Genomic DNA, 25,330 nt, shown 5'->3' with positions numbered 1-25,330 from the left:
TGGAATAAAAACTGTTTGTTCAAATGTTCATTGTTCTGCATAATCCAGAAATAGTATGAGTGGTAGTAAACCATTTTGAACATAGCAATATCATAGCTGTTCGTTTTCATGTACCATTAAATTGTGGCCTATTCCATATGTGGGTGAACATTTTCCATATTATATTCTTACAACATGCATTACATGCCACAGCTGCCTACCATTGAACCTTTGTAAATCAAATCAAAGCAAACCCTGTTAGAATTGGAAAGATGACCAAAAAGCTCTAGGCTCTGATTTATGTAATCAGAGGCTTGAGAGTGTCTATTAGGATGCAGCTGCTGCATGGATTAGCACCACAGTGATTATAAAAGTGTTCTAATAGACTAGAGAATATTGGTGCCATCATACTGGTGAGAGATGAGTAACACCTAATGTTAACATACATAGGAGCGCGTTATGTTTTAAACTTCGAAGATGACATATTGACTTTATCATGGTATTTCAGTACTGTATGTAGAAACATTTTAAGGTAAAACAAAGCTCTTTTTTGGAAACTATCCCTGCAGGATCCCAGCTGTGGTTTTCCTTCAAAATAAGATTTTGATAGTTAAACAAATAAATACTTAAGTATTATAATTCTACAGTGGTAAAATAAGATATTTATTTCTTCTATTATTCAGTAGCAGTAATAATAATAATAATATAGTTATAATATAATAATAATAATTACTGTTATTATTGTTGTTTTTTAATACTTGTTTTTGTTTTTACAGTGAAATATTAAATTTTTTTTTAGTACTTTTAATATTTCATTTAGTAGTAACAGTAGTAGTAGTAGTAGTAGTAGTAGTAGGAATAATAATCATAATTTTTTATTATAATAATTAAATTGTGCTGTAGTAAGTATTATCAAGTGCATTAAAATATGAACATCCATATTTAACCTTGACAAACATTTTAAGGGAACCAAGAGGCCCACTGAAAATGTGAACTGTTGTTTGGTTGTTTCCTAGTCGTATGGGAAGTTTTAAAGTGTATTACTGTGAGACCACTATAGAGGGAAGATCTGAGGACATTTTTTGTGAGCTATAATGCTGGTAAAATATTAATGTCCTCCTTCACAGTGAGTCAGGGTAAGGTTTTACTGCACCAAGCGCTGGAAATAGCTCACTCAATCCATATTACTCACAGCAAGGCTCTTTTTAAGAATCCTGCACAGAGATTAGTGCCTTTGTGACTTCCAACCCTGATGATTTCCACACACATTATCAAAGTGTGTGCTGTGAGTAATGACTAGGACTGGGACAGGACCCATTCATTCCAAGAATTCTCTTTTAAGATATAGGCTGAATGTATGCACAGTTAATGTTAACAGATATTTTTTATAGCAAACTGATGGCACATATACTTGCTCACAATGGACCAAAGGACTCTTACAGTTGGCTATATTGCCCTAATGGTGAAGAATGTTAATGTTCATGTTAAAAACAGTTGAAAAACAACAAATTCTGTCATTGTTTACTCGCCTTTGTGTTATTTTCAAATCATCTGCTTCCTCAAAATCTTTTGAAGAATTTAAATCTGTGATTTAAATTGAATTTAAATGAGGGTGAGTAAATAATAACGGTAATTTGGCTGAAAAATTAAAATAGTGGCAAACAATCCATGTGTAAATGATCTTCTCATCACTGAGCTAGTGACTGGCTCTAAAAGCAGTCCATCCCCGCCACTGTCACATGACCACTTACAAAACAGGGGTTTTGCTTTTTAACATATTACCAAATCATATATATATATATATATATATATATATATATATATATATATATATATATATATATATATATATATTTTTTTTTTTTATTTTTTCTTTTTTTAACTGAGTTATAACATGCAGAGATTTTTTTTTTCTTTTTTTATATATTAAAAAAATGAAACTTTAAATTTATACACTTTCTATCCCACTTTAGTAAATTAAATTTTTCATTCCGAATCATTCAGAAACAGTTTAGTTCAGTAACAACATGTGATTACCTGATTCATGATTCATTCAGTCAAAAACACTTATTCATTCAGTAACGAAACAAGTGACTGTTTTTATGATTGCGTCATTGAATCATAAAGTCAACCCATTCGTTCAGAAAGAAAGATCAATCAAGAACAAGTCTCTCAGTGACTGAATAATTAACCACCTACTCTGTGTTGCTCAGAGATGCATAACGATTTTTGATGCTTCAATATATAATATCAAAACCCAAGTTCCTTTGGCTGTTTTATTAATAATTGAATCAAAGGCAGTGATTATGTCATTCTATTGGAAACTGTTTATTTCTCAGAGCTTGCATTGACTGTTGTTTACACAACTGTTTTGGCGAGCCAGAGGTGAAAATTAATAAGTTTTTTTGTTTTGTTTTGTCTGGGACCTGCGCCACATTGTTCATGGATTCAAAATAACATTTTGATTTCTCTAAAGACGTTTGTAATCTAAGCTCTTAGTCATAAATAAGAATAAACAAATGACGTAAGTTTTATTCAGTTGTTTCTTATTCTTCTAGCCTCGCGTTACTTCAGCATTTCCAATATGACGCTTAATTACACATCTCCTAATGACTTGTTTGCTGTAATCATGTTCCTCTGTTGCTTTTGTCATCGCATAATGAGAAAAAGGCCACTGTGAGGAATGTAATATTAGATGTAATCTTGCTTTGTTGAAGTAGCCTTTTTTGTTCACCTGTCAGAGAGATGCGGAATTTATTTATCTGCTGCTCTCAGCAGACGGTTTTAAAACAAACGTCTTCCCCAATCAGATAAATAAAGTAGCGTGGAAATGTCATCAAACACAGCCTACTTATGCTAGCAGATTAGAAGCGTGTCCTTAGTTAAGACATGGCATTTAGTGCTTGCAACGAAAGAGATTAAATGAGATCCAGCCCGTTTCTTTGCTGATTGATAAATTAATCAAATTAAGAAATAATATTTCAATTCCCCTGATGTATCTGCACAATTAATTGTTTGTGAAGATATTCTGAAGATATCATCCTAAAACAACGGTTTAATGATGCCCTTTTTAGTGTCAGACCGGCAGGTTTATCTACGCCGGTTGTTTATATTCAGCCGTTATCTATGTTGTAGTGTTGCTGCTGCTGGCCAATATTGTCTGGTTTGCTTGTCAGATCTCTGGATCTATGCTTTGTTGTTGTCAGTTGCTATAAGTGTTTAAATGCATAAGGAGGATCACTGTGTATCATTTCAAATCACATCTTCTGGCAAATCACCAGTGGATTTTTGTTAACGTGTCATTATTCCACCTTGTAAATTTGATGCAAATAGCCAGCTTAAGCCTCCTTGAGATATTTTTCTAGTGCCAAGGGCATATGTGAATATCATTATTCTGCTTCCAATGCCAGAACACAGCACTGCAGCAGCCTTTTCTTTTTTCCATTTAAAACACCTTAGCTACCATATAGCAATGGCTGCCACCAATAGCAACCTATAATACACAATGCAATGCTTTAGTGACCACCCACACCTTGTTAATTAATATAAAGCAGAAATAAGATAACATTTTAGATATAAATTGAAATGGAAATTATAATTTTTTTTAAATCTGTTGAACCTAAAAAGAGGACTTTTGGCAACCTTTCTCGGTTCCAATGAAAAAAACAAATGTCAATAAGTCAATAGGAACCGAAACTGTTCGGTTACTTTGGTAAAACTAAAGTAACTAGAAATATATATAAAATAAAAAATAAAAAATAAAAAAAAAAATATATATATATATATATATATATATATATATATATATATATATATATATATATAATATATATATATATATATATATATATATATATATATATATATATATATATATATATATATATATATATATATAAAGCAAATTAAATTATTAAAAATATAATATAAAATATATAATATAATATATAGTATAAAATAATATAAAAAAGGTAAAATTGCATAAATACTAAAATACCTGACAACCATTCAGAACACCTTAGTTTGACCTCTTTATTATACAGAATCAGTGGAGAGTAATGGAAAAATATTATGGAGTGGGTGAGGAAAATTGATCATTGAAGCTGCATAGTATGTTATTAACCACAGCTCTAGCACAACATTAAGCCTTTGGACTTGTTCAGCAGCAGCTTGGTCGTATGCAAATGAATTTGCTTTTGCTCATAGCAGGATGTATTATCTGTTGATAATGTACTTCTGCGACCAGTTGGTGGTGCAGATTGCCATGTGGTAACAGTTGGGAGATTCTTAGATAAAATCTCTTCTTCCGGGGATCAGAGAAAGCTTAAGGCTTGAAATGTGAAACAAAACTCTCAAATGCCCTGTTGCATTCTGACATGTGGCTTATATGAAAACTAGTTGTTCTACTTCTCCAAATCTGTGTTGAAAATGAGGTGTTTACCTCACCTGCTCTGACGTTAAATTCTTATTTAAGTTGTTTAGTGACAGTAACCATGTAGATAAGGACAGGTCAGTCAGGGAGAGTAGTTATCTGGAAGTCAACGTGTGTGTGTTTATTGGCAGGGGAAAATGTGGTCCGTTTTTTTCCTGCCTTGTTACTTTGGAGTGGAAAGTTGATGGAAATATCCAGAGTGTGTCCCAGTTGCCCAGGGCTGCTGTGTGTGCCATAATCACCTCTGGAGGTATGTGTGTGTGTGTGTGTGTGTGTGTGTGTGTGTGTGTGTGTGTGTGTGTGTGTGTGTGTGCGTGTGCGTGTGTGTATTAGGGGGGACTCGGTCAGGGGAGTCACACCTGTCTAAGGGAGCTCTCCATGGTCCTGAATGTCTGCTTGTTTGAGACACACACACACTTCTACTGAGCTATTTAAATGAGGACATACACATAGACCAGGGATCGCCAACCTTTTAGGCATAAAGTGCCATTTTTTATTTTTCTGGTTAACCACTGTGCCAGTAAGTAGTTGCCAATAAAGTTGCTGTCAACGCTGACCTGTGACTTTCTATTTATAAAACAGCTTTGATACTGAATCGCTACATTATATTTCTCAGCAACAAGGGGGTCAAATCGTTGTTTCTGAAGTAACTAAACTCAGTTTCATTCTTTGCAGAGAGACACAGACACTTGTTATTCATACACACAACTTTTATCACTCTCTCCCTCTCAAAAAAAGTGATACTGTGATTTGATTGGCCAGCTGAATTATTTTGAATAGCGCTGTTACCTCTGAGGCAGACTAGGGGCCAGCTGAATAAACTTAGCCTCGTTAATAAAGTGTCTTAAGTACGAATTTGACCAACTAGCTGTTAGCCAAGGGGTAATCAGTCTTACTTTTGGAGTTTTATGTAACTGAATTAAAAATATATATATCACCAGTTTTAAAGAAATAAGATGTCTAACTTGTACGATTAGTCTAAAGATAACTATACTAAAATACTACTGACCAGCTCAATCTTTGAACCTACTCTACGGGAAACATTTCTGCACTTGTAATTATAAAGTATTTCTTATTTTAAACTTTTTTTTTTAATCTGAAGCAGAAACAGTCCTAATATATTTTTAAAAAATGTGTTACTTGAAATAAAATGAATGCTAACTGACATAAATAATATATAAAACCTTCTTTCATCTATTTCAGCTAGTCCTCAACATTTCTCATTTTATTTAGTTAAACATGATATACTATAAAAATAAAAATAAAATAAAAACCAATAAACAAAAAAAAAAATAGTAATAATAATACAAATTACAATTCAAAAAATTATTTATAACAACTTTAACAGTAAAAACTTATTTAAAACAAGGTCAATTTAGATATGAATAACTGTAAATTATGTAAAAGACTTAGATTTTTTTAAACAAGATCAGTTTTTTTTAACTTTTTGTGTTTAAAATAGCTGGGGGGGGGGGGGGGGGCAAAGACAAAATGCACTCATTAAAAATACAGCACTATGTATTATAGTAGAAACAACAGAATTTGTAGCATTTTAACCCACAACTACACAGTATTGTTGTTATCTTTGCTTTAAATTCAGAATAAAAGGTCATTATATTTCCACTTTGACTCTTACTGACAGTTGCTTTAGTACCCTGGTTTGTGTTTTCTTTATAAATGAGAAGCAGTTTTGAGGTTTGAATGAGGCACTATTCAAGATGTGACAGCTCTTTTTACAGTTCATGGATGTTCACTGAAAAAAATACTTTTATTCTTCTGTTGTCATCTCTTGTGTATATAATTACTAGACTTTTGTGGTTTAGATAAAAGCAATTTTTCTATGGCTGCTTTGCTTTTAAATTTTCACAATATATTCTTTAAATGTTCATATTTTGAAGCTTTTAGAGCTGCATGATTAATTATCAGTTTAGTCCACCTGACAGCACTTGCATGTGCATGTCTTATAATACACATTGTACTGTAATTTATAGGGCAGACTGGGTATTTGAGTTGTCACTAATTTTACTTAAGGAACATTTCTCAGGGTAATACATGTTTTTTTGCACTCTTATTGAAACACAGCTGCTTCCTGAGTTGCCTAAAGCACTTACTGATTTCAGATCTGCTGCAGGTGTTGCTCTTTTAGCTAGCAGTCACTAATGCCCACCAGTGTGCTGATCCCTGACATTAAAACTCACATTCAGAAGCCATGCAGAGAAAGAGATGGGCTCAGGGAGCAGGAGAGCCTCAGGGGGGCTTCAGACGCTGTGCCGTATGCTGGCAGTGAGAGAGCTGCACTGGTGGCCATGCAGCGGTTGAGCAGGGGACAGGGTTGCCAGACAGCAGGAATCAGGCAAAGGGGTTTCTGAAGGGACATGATAGTATTGCACATGAGCCTCTGTGTCTGCACAGAAACCAGTTTTCACAATTTCAGTTTTTGACTAAAAAACATAATCGAATGCTGCATATAAAGTATTGTATTTTAGATGTTTGAAAGGGACATGCAATCAGAGTGACATTTAGAAGAGTGTAATTTTTCCTGCTTAAATAACTTAAAATGAATCCACTTGTATGATAATTCCCCTGAAAATGATTCATTATTGCTACCATTAGGGCTGCACAATTAATCAGTTTCTAATTGTGATTACAATTACGGATTCCCCAATTACGTAATCATTCAAATCAGCAATTAATTGTTCAAAGTCCACTTAGGTTATTCTGAGTGCTTGTGTTTGTGTGTGTGTGTGTGTGTTGTTACTTTCAAAAGGTAATCTTAATGGTTTTTCCATTATTTTTTAATTTAAATAATACCATGCATATATTTTCTTTTTATTATTAAAGAAGAAAAAATACAATATAAAGTTTTCATTTATGGCTTATTACTAAAAACAATACTAAAAGCAATAAAAGTTTTTGTGTGTGTGTGGGGGGGGGGGGGGGCGTTCAGTTTGAGTGTTTTCAGCATGGTATAAACATCATTTAGTGTAGAGACTGTCAAAATCGAAATTAATAATCACAATTACAGCTTCAAGGAAATAATCAACGATTATGATTTTTGTCATGGGGGCAATTATTATTATTATTTTAATTATTATTTTAATTAACATTTTACGTTAATCAAATAATACTGAAAAAATGCACTTGAGCACCTATTCAGCTTATTATTCTTTTTAAAGCATTGTGTGACATTGAAGACTGAGTTATGGCTTCTTTTTTTATTATAGCAACAAATTAAAATTTTAAATAGGTTAATGCACATTAACAATGAATAAACATGTAAAAAAAAAGAAACCTTTTATAGTTTTTTATAATATTAATGATGATTTTTATATACATTTTTCACAATAATATTATTTTACTTTATCAAATAATTTCAGCATTAAAAATAAATCCCCAAAATTTGAACATTGTATCTTTTTTTCCAACCAGCCAGACACAGCAGCATTAAAACAGCCAATTACATTAGTTTGGGGCGGACCTATCTTTTTGGCCAACCAGATGGAGGCAGTGTTTGAGGAAACCTGCTTGAAAATAGTCATTTTTTTCCTTTTTTTTTTGTGGCTCAGAAATTACACATTTTCCGTTTGTGTTCATTTATTTGAAATGTCATCTAGTGGTGTGAAATTGGTTTACTTCCTGCTGAAAAAAAAAAAGTAAGCAACTGAAAGTCTCACTTTTTTTTGCACTGAAAAAACTTTCTCAGAGGCAGCACTAGATGGCAGACTTGTTTGAAATGAGATTTAAATTGTTTCCAGATTATTCTCTCTGTTGACACTTCCTTATGGAATATTACTTATCATATATTCTTCACTTGGATAGATTTCTAAACAATAAGAAACGAAGTTATGTCCTTCAGGTAGCGTGACTTATCAGAAATATTACAGGATGAAACAAGTAATATTTGGTGGATAAATAAAAGCTTGCCCTTCTAAACTTTTCTTACATGCAGAAAGAGCTCAGACAGGATGAAATATCATACTCCTGTAAGGTGAACATAAACCTCTTGTGTTCGGTGTTAGTACAGAATAGTCTCTTACTCCCTTGGGAAAATATGCTTGCAAGTGTTCTGTACTATTGAACATTTGGACGTGTGTAATGTTTTACTGAACTACACTGGCAAGGCTTTCCCTCTGTTAAACAAAATTAATCTGTCTTGACTGAATTCTTAAGGGAATCATTAACCCAAAAATAGGGTTGGAATTGAGAACTGGTTTTCATTCAGATCTGGTTTTGGTATTTTGGTTCTATGAACGTCTGAATTAAGCTTTCAGTTGTTTTTTTAAAGCCTTGCTGAACAAAAGTAATATATTGGGTATAGCCAATTTGCCAACCTTATATGGTGATTTTAATGGTGAAAAGGACCGCTACATCTTTCTCATATTCATCACTGATTTCCAAAAGTTCATTTTCAGCTTGCTTTTCCTGTTCATGGGGGTTGTTTCTCTCTACTTCAATTGCATATTTACAATATACCTCTATAATGTAACTCATGAAAGTGCTCTTTTAACAGGATGGAGAGACGGCAGCATTACGTAACCCCTCTTCTCACTCACACTGTACAAGACTCCTTTTTCTCTCTGTAATTTGCTAATTCATGACAAACAGCCCCAGACAGCAGAGGTAAATTGTGTTTTAAGAACAGAGACGATGACAAATTATAAATCAGAGTATTTGCAACCCGTGTGAATGGGAGCCCATCTCTCTTTAGTAATCTCTTCTTGTATGCGCTCATTTGAAAGCTCTCAAGATGAGCAAACATTCGTTCACACAAATTCACAGATATTTATTCTGATCTTAGTTGTCATGTGTTTTCTCCATGGTATATTTAGTAAATAGGTAAAGTTCTGAGCAAGTGTGTTTGTCGTTCTCAGGTGATTTATGCATTCATTCCTTAGGTTAAGCAGCTTGCACAGCCCTGGAGTCATCAGGCTGGCATCAGGCTGGCAGCTTCAAAAGCAATTGAACAAGTCAAACGGAAAAAACTATTTTGAAAAATTGCCAATAGTGGAATATGTGCAGTGAAGTGAAGCATATGAAGTGGACAACACTTTAAGGACATGCACATACATTTTCCTATAGAAATAACTGTATATTCTATATTTTGTTTTATAATAATGCTTAATGTTTTATCATTTATATTTTTTGTGAACTACACACACACACACAAACTATATGTGATTTGACATCTTGTATATTGCGAAAACCATACAAAAACACACCCAGAAAGTGCACACATACACTATGAAATGTAGATTAGACTACTGTGTAACAGTTCTAGCACCATGGCAAACGTTCACCAAAGCATGCTAACTGTTCTATCGTTAGCTGCACATATGAGCACAGAACACTATTTAGAGTCCCAATCTCAGAGGAGACAAGAGAGCAGGATTTATTTATTTACTGTATATTATGCTGCTGCCATACAGATCTAATACAAACATGAGATTTCTTTCCCAGCTGTTGTGTTTTAACATAAACTTTTGTGTATTTGACAGTTTAAGCACAATAAGACATTTATTAAGAACTTAGTTTAGTACATGTATGCTGTGTGACAGATGCTTTGTGTGCGCATGCTTCAGATGTGTGTGCTCAGAAAACCCTGTATCAGAAGTTTAAACTAATATGGCTTTAAACACTTGATTTTAGCATGATAGACGTTAGGGCTGCACACTCAAAAAAATGGTTTTCCGGCACTGTTCGTTTTACACATATATGTTTTGTTAAAACAACACAAATATATTTAGTTTTCCGACAAAACACAATTGTATTGTGTTTAATCAACTTAAAATGTTTAATTTTAAATTTTACTTAATTATCAATCGTTAAAGTAACGTAAAGGGTTTAATTTCGTGATTCAAAAAAAAACCGGAAGTGACGATTTCCAACGCATTTGATGACGGTGTGGAGGGGAGCAAGAGGTATCAGTCAGGTAAGAAAATCTAAAGTTTTTATTGTGTTAAGTCAAAGTCTTTAATTTCTCTTAGAGTTTCTGTTTTGAGGTGCTTTTGTTTTGCAGTCTAGTATTGTGTAATCGGTTTATTGCACCGTTAATAGATGATTTTGAAGCGTTGGGAGATGTGAAAGCGCACGACTCTCTGTAATGTATTTACTTTAGTATATATATATATACACTATGGCTGAAACAATTACTCGACATTATCGACAACGTCGACGATAAAAATAAAATTTTCAGCAAATGTTTTTGAGTAACGTTAGTGGTTTGATCTCGTATCTGCCTGATTTGAAAGCCTGCATTAATGCAGTTTGACCAGTGTGGCGCTGTAGCGCAAGATTGTAATACACTCTCCTGATTCAATTCAAAAGAAGAAGATAGCACTTCAGTTTGAGGCAAACCGACCCGATCCGAACCTTGGATGAATATGTAAATATATACTGCACGCCTTCCTCTCAATAACTGCATAAACACAACAAAAAACTGACCGCGATGTAAAAGCAGCTCTTAAGAACACAGAGATATGGATGTTTGCACGAACTCTGAGGTTCTCCAGGCACTCCAGTAAAGAAAAGTCCAGTCACGTTTATTTATATAACAGTCCTTTATGCAATCGATAGCTTTTCAATATTAAACATGAAAATACAGAGTAAGTGTCGCTAGAATTATAACTTGATTTCCTTTTATAAAGCAGCTCTCCGGTATGGAGCTAGCTAATAATAAAATCATTTTATAAGTGGGGGAAATATTTCATTAAAGTCTTAGTTCTGCGCTAGATCAAACCAAACTGTTTTGATTATCATAACCCAATAAGGTATTTTAAGAGAGATTGTATTTATTAATAAAATGTTTATCCAAAAATAAAACGTCCTATCACTTACCTTTACTTTATATTATACATATGGCTTACAATAAGAGATGTTAAGAGACAGAATGATTTGTCATTCAGCTACTTCCTCATATAACTAATCAAATGGCGAATAGGAGTTTCTCTCTTATCTCATTTTGTGTGCCAAATATATTTGTATAAATTAATTGTATTAGTAATACATAATGACTTTAAAAAGTGTAAGTAATTACCTTTATTTGTTATAATATGTATATTTTAACTAATTTTAAAAGATAAATAATCAATAAATGTCCAACCATGAGATGTTGACCGAGTTTTGAGAGCCCTGGCTCAGCACAGTGGGAGTATTTGAAGCTTTGTTTATGAACATGGCGGTGTGGTCATACAATGACTTTAAACCGGACACTACTCTGAGCTGTTCACATTATACATATGCTCCAGATATGTAATCAGGTCCTCCTTTAGGAATGGTAAACATGACACTATTCATCACTCACACAAATAAATCACTTAATATTTTGATCATTGAATTGGTTTTTGCTGTTCAATTTTTTTTTTTTTTTTTTTTTTGTAACACATTGCACTTCATGTGTACAGGTTTGTGCAGAATTTGAGACATCCAGAATTACCATAGGCCCATTAGAATCAACAATCTTTGCCAAACTTGATTCGGACTGCAAAATTTACGAAGATGTTTTCATACTGAAGAAGAGACCTTGGACAAATACTGAAACCCTCTTGGTGCCCACTACACAGGTAAGAACAACTGCACTCAACACAACCTTGTATTAAAACATTATTCTCTCACTGGTTACTGGAAATTGACAAAAAAGACAGATAAGATAAGGTTTATTAATACAATAAATACAAAATATGTGGTATATCTATAAACTGATAGATTTATTTTGATGCAAGGCAGGGGTGTCCAGACCTGCTCTAGGAAAGCCAGTGTTCTGTGGGGTTCAGCTCTAACACACCTGCCTGGAACTTCAGGTAAGACTTTTTTGTTTTAAAATTCCCAAGAACCTTGATTAGCTGGTTCAGGTGTGTTTAAATGGCTAGATCACCCAAAAATAAACATGTCATTATTCACCCTCATGTCGTTTCAAACCCGTAAGACCATCATTCATCTTCAGAGCACAAATTATGATATTTTTTAAGGATGCCCCGATCATGATTTTTCATGGCCGATACCGATTTCTTTTACAAGCAAACTGGACGATTTTTTTTTTTTTCATCTTTAAGCAACAAACAAGAAGGAAGGACAGTCCACAGTCTACAGTCCAAAATTGAGGGAAAGCTCAATAAAGACCCTTTCACACTGCGATTCCGGCAAATACAGATCCCGTAACGACACGTGACATCAGGGCGTGACGTGTAATGTACGAGTCGAAAACATTAGGCATGTAATACTTTCACTGAATCTGGCGAACGATCTCGGTGTCACCGTGGAAAGTGAGGAACTAACTGATCTCTGCTTCATACAGTTTGCACTTTTTTTTTTTTTCAGTGAACGTTGATCTTCCTTCAAAACAGCCAGTAAAAGAGTCACACGATAATGTCATCACTACGACACGGCATTAGATCTGGCTTTTGTTCACACAGCGCTTGTCCCGGGATTGAACCCAGCAATGTTACTACGTCCCCGACCCGAGTTCAATGCTGGAATCAATCCCGGGATGTGTTTGCTTTCACACAGAAGTAATGTAGTCGGAGCACGCGGGCGCACTTCCGGAAAAATCGGCTGAAAAAAATTCCAAAGACCGGCCGATTACCAATTGCGTATTTAAAGCAAAAACCGTCTGGTTTCCAATTTATGGCCGGTCAATTGGTGCATCCCTAATATTTTTATGAAAATGCGAGAGATTTCTGAACCTCCATAAAGGCTGCAATGCAACTGAAATGTTCCCAGAGTCATAGTAAGGACATCAGTAAAACAGTCCATGTGGCATCAATGCTTCAACCACACTTTTACAAAGGTACAAGAATACATTTTGTGCAAAGAAAACAAAAATAGCGACTTTAATCAACAATTCTTCTCCAAATCACATATTCTGCCGTTATGGACAGTAACAAGAGGCATGAACATTGCTTTCCTCTGCGTGTAATCAAGGCTCAGTGCAGGCGTGTTGTAGGTCAGCAGCACCATGTGCATGAATTATTTACGTGCTGTTGATAATGGTGGAAGATGCGATTTGGAGAAGAATTGTTGAATAAAGTCGCTGTTTTAATTTTGTTTGAACAAAAAAGTATTTTTGTTTACTTTGTAAAATTATGGTTGAACCACTGGTGTCACATGGACTGTTTTACTGATGTCCTTACTATGTTTCTGGGTCTGGGAACATTCCAGTTCTGTTGTTAACCATACAGGGTCCAGATGTGTAACATTTTCCACTGTAATGTTTGTTAGAATCCCATCTTGACTGCTTGCCTGGATTTCCCATAAGAAGATGAATGACTGACTTTTTTTCATGTAATTTTAGAAAAAAAAAACAAAGGCTAAATTTTGTTGTTTTCATCTTCAGACTAATGAAATTGAAGTATCCAAATGAAGACCCTAGCAGTATGGAGTATATGGTGAGTTCAAGGTTAATAAATTATTTGTTAAAGTTAATACACAATAATTTGAGTTCTCCATGCTTTTAAATACTTCTAGGATACAGACGTTGCCAGCAGTCAGGAGGTGATCCAGAAGACTCATGGGAATCTATTTGAAGCTGCATCATTGAAGACAGTCCAGCAGAAGTTGGAGTTTTAAAGGATAAAGTTCTTCAGGACCTATAGCAGTTTACAGTCTGTAAAACCATGTTACTGGGACTGATTTATGGACTGAACTTGAGCAACCCTCCTGAACTCAGGTACACATTTGGAATACTGAAGAAGTTATTTCTGGAGCCACTTCCTGTTCCTGGAATAAGGTTTGATTGGTTGCCCATGAATGCCAATTAGAATTGTATTTGCTATTTTGTGTAATTTTGTAATGTGGTTTAAACTGTATTTTACTGTGTGTAATTATTTATTGCTTGTTTAACAAATACACTTTGATCATTTGTGACATCTTGTCTTTTGTCTCATTACAAGACAAAACATACAAAAAATGCTTTGTTGAAGGGAGTAACTTCAAAAAGAAAATATTGTGTTAAAGTAACTAGAACTAATTGTGTGGAACCACTGTCCATAATTGAAATGAGTAATTTGAAACAAACCTCCTTATGTTGATAGAGTGAAACAAATTTGGCTAGATTGTAATAAACCAAAACATGTTGAGTTAACTTAACCAGTTTAAGTTGAAGCAAAGTCAATAAATTGAGTTGGTTGAACATTACTATTTCACATAGATTCTACCTCATTCAGTTGTGTTGTCACAACACAAGGAGTTTGCATAGATTCAAAAAATTCCATTAATGTTATCAAAACACAATTTGGTTGTGTGGAACCACTGTCCATAATTGACTTAAGTAAGTTTAAAGAGTCATTTTTTTGAGTGCACGATGTGTCGTTTAAGCATCGATATCGCGATGTACGAATCCACGATAGTCACATCGCAGGATGTGCGATGTAGGCTGTCGTAGTTGATCCGTTATTCATTAACCGTACAGGCCAGCTGCTCCCCGAGCCTTGACGAATGTGATTCGCAGATTAACCACCATAGAGTGAAAGTTTATCATTTGCATGTGTTTTTAAGTCCTGTCAGTTTAACAGGGCGCATATAAGTATGAACAGAGAGAGAGAGAGAGAGAGAGAGAGAGAGAGAGCACGCGCGAGAGAGCCCCGACCGCATATGCGCGCTCACTTTCACCGTCTTCAAACAACACGAGTGCTGTCTTGCTCTCTCTCCCTTGTGCATATTAATCAAAATCAATTGACATGATGGTGTCAAAAAAAACAAAAAACTTTCCAGTGATGAAATGTTTTCCATGTTGTCAAATCTTGTGCGATATCCTAAACTGCAGAGATAATTACACAACGCGTGCCGTACACATCTGAATCGCGAACTAATGATTCCTTTGAACCGAATCAATTTAATGAATGGTTTAAACAACTGACCTGTCCAACACTGAACTCACGAGACGTCTGAATTGGTGTATTAAAAAAAATATGTAACTCTTTACAATAATGTTTTATTTATTAAACTATTTAACTACATTATTTAACATTTACTATTACTAAACTGCACTTCTACAACATTGTTAACTTCAACATTTAGGCTGTAGCCTTCATTGTTGAAATCAAAATTTGTACAGTATTTGTTAACATAGTTAATACACTGAGAAGTAACATTACCAAACAATGAACAGCTGTGTTTTTATAAACTAAGATAAACAAAGATTAATAAATATAGTAATAAAAGTATTGCTTGTGGTAAGTTCGTGTTAGTTAATATGTTATCAATTCAAACCATATCCTAAAGTTACAAACAAATAATTTACTCAAATTTAAATAATATTCTGATGTTTAAATCATTTAAAATGAGAATGTAAGTGTGATCACCCAGAAAGTGCACACATGCACTATGAAATGTAGATTAGACTACTGTGACAACTGTGTAACAGTTCTTGCACCATGGCAAAAGTTCAAGCAAAGCATGCTAACTGTTCTATCGTTAGTGTGATCACCCCATTTCTGTTTGTAAGAAAAATTTTTATTAGATTTCATATCGCAATATATATCGCAGAAAAATAAAATATCACAATGTCATTTTTTCCCAATATCGTGCAGTCCTAATAGACATAATAATCAAAACCATACAGATGATTTTTTTTTGTTGTTGTCTTTTGTTTTTTTGCAGAGTATCTGACATAAGAGCTGTAAAGGAACAGCCAAATTCTGGCTATTCTGGAAAAGGGGGCAGGGAGCAGAAGTTCATTTGAATTTAAAGATACTTGCACGAAAACAGGGTGTTTCTGCTTCCTCTCAAAATAGCCATTTTCAAAATGATATAATAAATGATCCATGGGGTGTTTTGTGCTGAAACTTCACAGACACATTCTGGGGACACCTGATACTTATATTATATATTGTAGAAATGGGCATAATAGGTCACTTTTAAGAAAATTAAATAAAATACGTATTTTGATTTCTTCTACAGAATTTGACAAACACTTCCACCTTGTTCCACTTGATTAAGGCTACACCAGTTTAAATGGAGGAGGCTCTTCTGTTGTCCTGATTATATAAATGTATTTATATAGCAAACAAGAGTTTGATATCATGCCCCCTGCAGTTCAGAATCAATAATACATTCAAAATCGAATCAGTAATGTCCAGAAAAAATGTGACTGTATTATATTTCCTGGCATCCAGTGTTATTTTGTTAAATATAAAAACTATAAACTGTTGTCCGCAAGCTAGACTCAAAGTCACCATAAAACATTTGATATTGACAGCACTGTGGCGAACAGCTTTGTCCTTCCTGTGTTTTTCTGGAAATAAATTGTTGCTTAGCAACAATCAGCAAACTTGTGGCTCAAAAACACACAAACATTCATGCATCTTTTTAACTAACTACTTCCCATTCAGTTTAACAAAGTGCTATCCACAAAAATTAAGTTATATAGTCTTTCTTATCTGCACAAGCACTCTTTCTTCAGTACAAAAATGTCTTTTTTTTTTCTTTTTTTTTTAAACAGGTCAGTTATTAGGCTTTACATTCTTAGTCAATCCGTAATATATCCCAGAACAAATTACCTTTCACAGAAAATATAAAAATACTCTTCTAATCCACTGATAACTCAATCAATCAGATTTGTTAATTCCAGTCCTGTCGTTCTAAGTACAGGTATCTAAATATAACTCAGTCGACAGGAATGAAATGGAAGAACTTATTCAAACAATAACAAGGCAGAGAGCCTGGGCTTGGGGTGGAGGATTATCTACTGATAATGACGTATGGGCTTTGCTAATCTTTATCTGTGTATGGATGGAGACATGGCATGTTCGGATTCTAGATCACAGCTTTGACTTCATTATGATGCAGCATGATGATCTTGAGCAACTGCCAGTAATGGGCCACACCAACCTCTGAACACTTCTGAGATAAGGTGTTTTTGTCCTGGTCCTAAATCCTAATTATTGCGTGAAGTGTACATCTTATCTTTGAAAGTCTTTAATTAGACACATATGAGATTATATAAGAGATACATAAAAAAAAAAAAAAAAGACTGACCTGTCCAGACCTGACCTGTACATCACAATTTTCCAAATGTTCCATATTTAACTTTTGAGACAGACATGGAGACCACTCTGTTTTCCCAGGGAGTCTGGGACTCAGAACTGGAACTGGTTTATTTGACAGTGCTCAATGCTCATTTTCTCTTCAAATAAGCCGAAGTGATGAGTTTTCTCCATGCAGTCAAAATAGCACTGATGAGATTGAATTCTCGGTCACGGGCCCAGACCAATAAACACTTGACAGTGAAGGACTGCCAGATCTCCCTTCTCATTTCAATGCAAATGCAACAAGTGCATTTGGTTTCCACTGGTGTCAGTGGGGTCCAAATATAGCTGACAGGAACTTGGCTGAATGGGAAGTTTAGTGATGTGATGACAGAAGTCAAATCTATTTTCAGACTATTGTTGATAATAAATTCTGTTTTCATACTGTTCTTGCTGACCTGCAATTATTTATTTATTTATTCAGCATTTGGTAACAATGGATGAATTTTTTTAAACATGGGCACAGATCTTTGTGTTGTCTGGTAAAAAATTATTTATGTAAAACGTTGCACTCAGTGTGATACAAATTATGTAAGGAAGGATTTATGAATCATATACAATGATATTTCATATGATCGTGTTTTTACCAACAAAGCACATTTACAAAATAATAACAACAACAAATGGATCATTGGTTAGTGTACATTCATATTTATCTCATGAGATATAGCATGCGAGATTAAATAATATATATGTGTATATATATATATATATATATATATATATATATATATATATATATATATATATATAGAGAGAGAGAGAGAGAGAGAGAGAGAGAGAGAGAGTTAATGTACATTCATATTTTTCATGCAAGCCATACTTGCGATACTGTATTTAATAACTACAACAAACAATTAGTTAATATTGAGTAACTTATATTTTAGACCAATGCTACCAGTTATTTTCACTGTTGCAGAGTTCTTCAAGTATTGATTTAGACATTAAAAGCATACATTTTTCTTAACGTTAATGTTATAGTTTTTTTTTCTTCGTTAATTAGTCCAGTTCACATTTTCTACATTTCCAACATCACTTCACTGCACAATTGCATAAAGATAAACATTTCTCAACTTTGTCGCATTGCTGGACATGTCCACTTGTTGGCACGATCCGTCAACACTCATTTGCATTTACATTTATACATTTGGCATTGAAATCTGTTTCTAGAAATAGCTGTGAGCGCTCTTTTACTGTGCAAGACCCAGTATCTTTCCATGTGTTTGAGATGATTCAGGAACTGTGCCATAAAGGAGAGCGTAAACCCACATCAGGCCTGCAAGGCAGTGATGCCCCTGATTGTTAGGGGCACACTGGCTGTCTCATGCTTGACTGGTGTTGTATGGCCCGGCTGCCATGTTCGGCGTTCACGCCGCAGAGCTCGGATCAGAGCCACCGTGACTCATGTGCAGGCAAGCAGGCGTCACTGCACCACGTTAGTCCTTTAGTGTCACCACTCGGCCGCCAAGTGGTTAATGCAGTTCCACTGCCTGTCACAGCTTCAAAGACACAGAGAGAGTTCATTTTAGAATGAATGCATGCATGTGTGTGTGTTTATGGAAGTCAGCTGTTGTGTTTGTCGATTGTGCAGCTGTTGTGTTTTATTTGGAGATAGGTATCATTTGTGTAAATAGGCCTTTTCCTGGTAAAAATCTGAAGTGCTTGTGCGTGTGTGATTGTGTTCCGATGTACGTGCCGAGCAATGTGTAACACTATTGCAAATGGCAAAGAACTTTAAAAAGCACTTTAGAGCACAGATTCACTCTGTCAAAATATAGGCACCTGCATGAATTTAAACATCCTGTGCATCAGCGAGCAGCATTGACCACATCAGACCCAGATTTGTTTATGGGCATTTCTTCAACTATGGGCACATTTGGACCTGTGGATTTTTAGAAAATAAACTCTTGTACGCTCTCAATTGTTTATTTACTTTGTCCACTAACAAAGTCCAACTGCGTTTATGCATAAATCGTAAGAGAATTTCTGTAATTTTCTGAAAGGTCATGAACATTTCACCATTTCAGAATGGTACTGAAATCTATTTTTTCCAACAAATCAGGATAACGCGACAAACTTCGTCCTGCCATACCTAATTTAAATATAAAATAGTATTTTTCGTTTTAAATTCTTTAAAAAATGACAAAGCTGACACTGTTTCGTACCAAAAGTAATCTGCTCGGTCTTGTCTGTTGGTTCTTTGTCAGTGTCCTCTTTGCTCTGCAGTGTATCTTTCACTGCATGAGAACATGGTGTGTTGCATGAAAGTGCCATGGACTGTTGGACATAGCAACTAAGGGGGCGGGTCTTTTCGGAGAGCCAATAACAGGTTAAATGTGCTTGCATATATACAAACACCCACTACCATTCAAAAGTTTGGGCACTGTAATATTTGTATTTTGTTTGATCATTATTATTATTAATATTTGATGTAGTTTTGTTTAATTTTTTAAAGATTTTTTTGAAGAAGCTCTCATGATCACCAAGGAGGAATTTATTTATTTGAAAATAAGAAAAACAGAGACATTGTGAAACATTATTGCAATTAATTATTATTATTATTATTATTATTATTATTATTATTATTTTAATCATGTAATTTTTTCCTATGATGAAAAAAATCCGCATTTTCTGCATTATTATTCAGTCTTCAGTCTCACATGAGTTTTTTCATGAATAGAAAGTTCAAAAGAACAGAATTTACAGTATTTAAAATACTAATCATTGGTAACTTTATAAATGTCTAGTACTGTCATTTTTTATCAATAACAGAATTACAATAATCCGAATTTTTCATTAATTTCTTTAAAAAAAAAAAAAAAAAACTACTGACCCCAAACTTTTGAATTCTAGTGTGTATACATATACATTATATATATTAATACAATAATTTATTTATTGTATTAATATATATCTTTAACATATTTTTTAATTCTAAAAATTTTTCTGTCTTGATCAAGAACTCTTATCTCTTAGCTAAGCTTTCTCAATCTCTTCTGGTTTTCTTAAGTTGAACACATCTGTCTGTTTTTTTGGAGTCTGCTCACAACCTAATTTTATCTCTATATAATCCCAGTCATAAATTGTTCTTTGGGTCAGCTAAAATCCAATACGAAATGTACTAAATCCCATCGAAATTGTTCCTAATCTCTTTGAAATTGGCCCTGATCCCACAGAGAGAGGTCTATCAGACATGACATTCTTAAAGTAGGTGATATACGCAGCACCCCCCCCCCCCCCACACACACACACACACTCTGCTGGTACTCTGATGTCATCAGGTTAACCGTCTGGCTCTGCTGCCCACAACAGGCCAGACAAGGCAGCGCTTTGACCTTGAGAATGTGTTCAGAGAAAAGATTAATGTCAAGTCACGAGAATGAGAATATTACTAGCAGAAAAGATGGCCAAGGTTAAACTGCATTGGTCATGGTGTATTAGGCAGCTCTAGATGACAAGACTGAGGTTATGACTCTTGAATGAGTCATTTTGCATAAAATAATTGTATGTCTTCTTTTTGTGTGTATACATTTCACCTAATCACAGACAGGTTAATCCACAGGCAAAATAAAAATATGTAAAAAAAAAATAAAAAAAATTGCATTTTATTCTTTTACATTTGCCATATGAGGCAAAAATAGAACTATTCATCAAAGAATCCTGAGAAAATGTATCAGTTTTTTTACAGAAATATAAAAAAGCACAACTGCTCTGCACAAATTCTGATAATAACAAGCAGCAATTAAGCACATTAGAATGATTTCTGAAGGTTCATGTGGCACTGAAGACTAGCGTAATGGCTGCTGAAAATTCAGCTTTGCCAGCACAGGAATAAATTACAAGTAAAAAAAAAAATATATATATATATTTTAAATATAATAATATTTCACATTATTAGTTTTTACTCTCTTTTTTGATCAATTAAATGCAGCCTTTGTGAGCAGAAGAGACATAGTTGTGACCAGAGAAATCTTTAATCTGTAATAATTGTACTCATAGCAAAGCTTTTATTTGGCACCATCCCTTATAAATAGTGTAGCTGGTGATATATTAGCTGACTAGCATCATAGCTCAGGGTATTGGAGCAACTGCTAGGCTACAACTCTGAGCAAAGTAGCAGTTTATAAGCTTCTTTAATTCACAATTCAGTCTTAAAGCTGATTCAGGATGAAAAGGATCTTGTAGAGTGCTCATCAAAGAGAAATTCATTCTGCTTTTAAACCGTGCTGAATGTGAGAGAATGTAACATTGTCTACTTGAATGAAATTATGTGTCCATATATTCTGTGAATATGGTGTATGAGCTACAGAGTGAAAGGCTTTCTCCCTCGCTCTCTCTCTCTCTCTCTCTTTCTTCTCCGTCTATTGTGTGTCTGACGTCAATACGAGCCTTTCATCAGCAGTGCCATTAATCAGCTCGCTGCTGTTCTCTCTTCTTCCTTTCCTCACCTACCTCTCATTCTCATTGTGTGTTTGTCCCCTTGCTTCACTGCTCTCTTTCATTTTGAACAGTCTTGTCTCTTTGTTTCCCATTTATTTTTCCTTTCTGTGGCTATATTTGGAAGGGAATACTAGCTTACTGTACAGCATATAATGTATTGTACACCAGCCATTTTTATTGCTTCAAATGATATGCCTGCAGTTAAAAAAATAAAATACAATTTTTTTTTTTTCTGTCATGAAAATATATTTCATTTTACATATACACTATCATTTAAAAGTTGGGGGTCGGTAAAAGTAATTTATGCTCGCCAAGGCTTTGGTGCTCAAGAAACATTTCTGATTATCATTAATGTTGAAAATGGTATTTATGAATATTTTTGTGGAAACTGAGATATTTTTTCAGGTTCTTTGATAAACAGAAAGTTTAAAAGCAATGATTTGAAATATAATTTATTAAATACACTTGATTTATTAATATTGTCGCTTTTGTAAAATGTAATGCATCCGTGCTGAATATTATTAATTTTACATGTAACCAAAATTATTTTGAATAAATATTTATAACTTCTTTACACAAGTTTTGGTTCTTAAATACCCCAGATTTGTCAGAAATCTTTATTAGAAATCTCTTTTTATAGAATTATTAATTCCTTTTATGGAGTGATTAAAGTGATACCCAGAAACACACACACACGTATTGTATGATAATACCATGTGCTCTTTGGTTGTACCCTGCATAAAATTTCCCCAAAATTGTAAAATATACAGAAAGTGCAAAAAGAGTGATAATATGCTAGTATGCCATTTCAAACCTATCCTTAGTCTATATCTATCCCTCAAATACATGCTCAGTTAGCTGCCATCTTGTTCTAAACACCCTCTCTCCCTTATTCTGTCACCTCAACATTCCCTGGAGAGGTCAGTGTAACTCGGATCATCATTCTCACACGCACTCTTCATCTCTCTTCATCTTCATCAGTTTAACATTTGAACACACACAGGAGTCTGCTGTGCAGTATATTTAGGTGGTTTCAGTTTGGGCTAATAATCTCCTCTCTCTAGCCGCTCCCGGCAGACGCACGAACACTATCTGCTTCATCAAATTAAACATGTCCAGAGAGGAAATAAAGGACATCTGGCCACCTGAATATCCTTTAGGTATATCTAATGATAACAGCACTTACAAATGGAGTGTGAATGTGTGAGTGCATGTGTTTTTGTCTGGAAACACATAAAAATAATTAGCATTTTGTGTAAAACCAAATTATAATGTTACCTAACATTATTAAATGAATATGTTCCAAAGTGCATCTTGTGCTAGCAGTTTTACATAAATTCTCATAAATTGTAATTAGTGACTGGGACAGGGATATTTATTTTTCTACCTTTATTATTTATATTATAATTTGTAATGTATTCCTGTGATAGCAAAGCTGAAATCATAAGAGGCTCTTTTGTAGAGAGCATAATACATTTTTCAGGATTCTTTAATGAATACGAGGTTCAGAATATTATAATTTTCATCCTTGCTTAATGAAATTATTTTACACATACACACATATATATGTATATACTGTACACACTACCATTGACATTTTTTGCACTGCATCCATCATCATCTACTTTAAGTCGACTTCTACCATCGCATTTCTTATCTCTGCCAATCTGAATGATTTATTTTTGCATAGTTTGTATGTGTCTGAGTGCTGAGTCTGTGTATGTGAATTTATTGCAGACTGTGTTCAGCGCTGTGCTGGATGAAACTGAGGATTACAGCATTTCCATAACAAAGCCCAGATAGATTGGTTTAGAGTCTCTGGAATACTGCCACTGCTATTGCTATTCTGCACCTGTAGAGTGTGACCTACCCCTGAGACACACACACACAGAGAGAGAGAGAGAATGAAGACACACACACACACACACAGAGAGAGAGAAAGAGAGAGAGAATGAACACACACAGAGAAAGAGAGAGAGAGAGAGAGAGAGAGAATGAAAGTAATGGATGACTAAGGGATGTCTGCATCACTGTCAGTCAGAGTCCATATTTATTATGTCACATGGTCTCCTGCCCTGTCTGAGATTACTTGATGCTCCAGCATGAGCTAATGTTAATGTGAAAACAGAGCAGGAAGAAAACGATTTGTATCATGACTTACTTTAAAGCAGAAAAGTGGAAAAATGCCTGCTGGTCAATATGAGAACATGTTTACTCAGCAAATGATCAGTTGATGTGTAAGTGAGCAGAGTAATCATGTTCTGAACGAAAAACTGTTGATTCAATTTGTGCTTAACACTCTGTCCTTGCCAGGTACAATGCAACAAAGCCCTAAATGATAAATCTTGCAGTGCTGATTATCTGAAGATGGCACAGCAACACAGTTAGCCACCTTTAGGTTGTCACGTAGTCCTGTCCACAGTAAAATCTCATTGGTCAAAATCTATGCTTTTAATCAGTGTTGCATATTATATTATTGTACTTAAGAAAAAACAATAACTAATAAAAATGACAAAAGCACAACAAAATTACTAAAACTGAACAATGAAAATGTAAAAAACTAGCAGAAAATATTGATATATATTTATATATATATATGGTAAAATAACGATTTTAAACTGGGCAAAACTATCTGCTGCTTCCTTTTGAACTCCTGCATCCTCCTTGGCATGAAATGAATTTCACAATGTGTTTACAAAACTCATAAACTGCAAGGACTTTTAACCTTTTAAATTGAATCCATAGCTTCCTCCAATTCAGAACATGCAGTTCAGCTAAATACTATTTTTAGTTTTTACATTGGTCTCCTTCCAACAATGTCACAAGGAAAACCCCCATTCTTTCCCCACACTTTCATTAATAATATTAAAAAACATTTTTTAATTTTAGTTAGTCATCATTAGTCATTATATATTTAAATGTCACAAATCTATATGATGAGGAAGGGCACACCTTCTTAGGGCACTCAAAGCGTGTTATTTTTTGAGAACATGCTTTACCAATGCAGAATTCATCATATTTGTCTAGTAAGGGATCAAAGTGCAAAGATAGCATGCTGCAAATTATATGACCCTTTTGGCATGTAGAGACAGCAAACTATTGAGCTAAAAGGAAGGAATAGACCACCTACAACCCCTTGAACTGTATAGAAACAATGGCCTGACCTAGTTCAAGAAAGCATTAAAAAACTGTAAACTGAAACTAGAAGAAACATGTCAAAACCGACTGGGCACACAGACTAGCCACAGCACCATTTCCATGACATGCACTGAGAAAAACAGTGTGGAAAGATCAGCTTTCAGAATAGTTCCACGAGTCACAATCTCCTCAAAGCAGCTTTAACTCGAAATCCAAGGTAGTTTAAAGGATGTCTGGCGTGACTGCTCTGGTCATATAATATAAATAATTTTATAAAGAAGCTGTAGTGAAACTTTATGTGTCCATATACAAAAAATTGCAT

At 34.4% G+C, this 25,330-nt stretch overlaps 1 protein-coding gene and 1 long non-coding RNA gene across 3 annotated transcripts in view; both read left to right on the top strand.

Annotated features, from left to right (window-relative positions):
- The window catches only part of LOC127938493 (calcipressin-2), a 66,975-nt gene that overhangs the window by 14,268 nt on the left and 27,377 nt on the right, over positions 1-25,330 (top strand). The gene's annotated exons all lie outside the window — the stretch shown is intronic.
- Positions 10,082-14,269, top strand: LOC127938495 (uncharacterized). 2 transcript variants are annotated; one of them, XR_008148726.1, is made up of 5 exons: positions 10,082-10,340; positions 11,812-11,970; positions 12,130-12,207; positions 13,740-13,791; positions 13,871-14,269. It is a non-coding gene; the product is annotated as an uncharacterized LOC127938495 (long non-coding RNA). The 2 variants fall into 2 exon arrangements; XR_008148727.1 differs by lacking the exon at positions 10,082-10,340 and adding an exon at positions 10,553-10,793.

The sequence above is a fragment of the Carassius gibelio genome, chromosome A20 (genome assembly GCF_023724105.1).
Source record: "Carassius gibelio isolate Cgi1373 ecotype wild population from Czech Republic chromosome A20, carGib1.2-hapl.c, whole genome shotgun sequence".
Classification (NCBI taxonomy): Eukaryota; Metazoa; Chordata; class Actinopteri; order Cypriniformes; family Cyprinidae; genus Carassius; species Carassius gibelio.
This window is presented reverse-complemented; position numbering and strand designations above follow the sequence as displayed.